This window comes from Micromys minutus (genome assembly GCF_963924665.1).
Source record: "Micromys minutus genome assembly, chromosome: 1".
In the NCBI taxonomy this organism is placed as follows: Eukaryota; Metazoa; Chordata; class Mammalia; order Rodentia; family Muridae; genus Micromys; species Micromys minutus.
In genome coordinates, this window is record NC_137969.1 from 214,816,903 (window position 1) to 214,817,970 (window position 1,068).

The window sequence follows — 1,068 nt, forward strand, 5'->3', positions numbered from 1 at the left end:
GTTGGCAGATGGTGGTTTCTTTTTTCAAGTAAAAATAAGATGCAGAATCTTTCTGTCCCAGTCCTTAGACTTGAAATGACTGTGGGCCTACAACATGGAACAGTTCAAGGCTGGACACATCCTGTAGTCTTCTGTTCTAAACAATCTAGAACAGGGTTCTGAGGGGAGGGGAGGAGAGGGGAGGGAAGAGAGAACTGTGTGCAGCTGCTGTCTTGGTTTCCGAGTTTCTCTTGGCTCACTCACTCTGGGAGAATGAAGCCACCACATCTTGAAAACAGGCAGGCAGGGAGTAAGAGGCTGGGTCCTGAGGAGCTGTGTCTCTGGGTGGCCGCCAGAAAGGAACTAAGCTTGTAGTGACCACATGACTGAGGCTGCAGGCAGGTCCTTCCCCAGCAGTCCTGGTGACTCAGCTGAGACTGTGGGCCAGAGCCATGGGAGAAGGCAAGCAAGGCTTCTATCCTGCAGAACCCAGAGATGACACCCATTGTTTTAAGCTGCCGAGTTTCAGAGCACTTCACTGTGCAACGATACAAACAAACAAACAAACAAACAAACAAACAGGTGTTTCTTTTCTTGGCTTTGCACTTTTCCCAGGGGAAAAAACTGACTATATCCTTTCACCGGAGGCCTCCAAGAAGGCCTGGCTCCAGGAGATGAAACCCAGGCAAACAATCAGCTTCCCTTGAGACCTGGGGAGAGATGCATTGGGCTGAGGGACTTTGCCAGGCCGTGGGAAGAATTGCTGTGGGCTGAGAACTTACACTTGGTCCTGAACACACTTTCAAGAACATCTTTGGTGCAAATGTTAACCAGACAAACCCTACAAATCAGGGATCTTGAAGTCCTGCAGAAACGGAGTCCCTCTGGCTGTTCTGAAACCTCAGGGGACAGTTGATGCTTTATGGAGTAAGGGCTGAACAGACACTGATTCCTCATACATTCCCGTGAGTCGCACCTCACCATACAAACACTTCCAGGTCAGAAAGGTTTCTGACATGATCAAAAAGCATCACACAAAACTGCAGGAGAACACGGGGGTGTGCATGCACAAGAACACAATCCCATTTG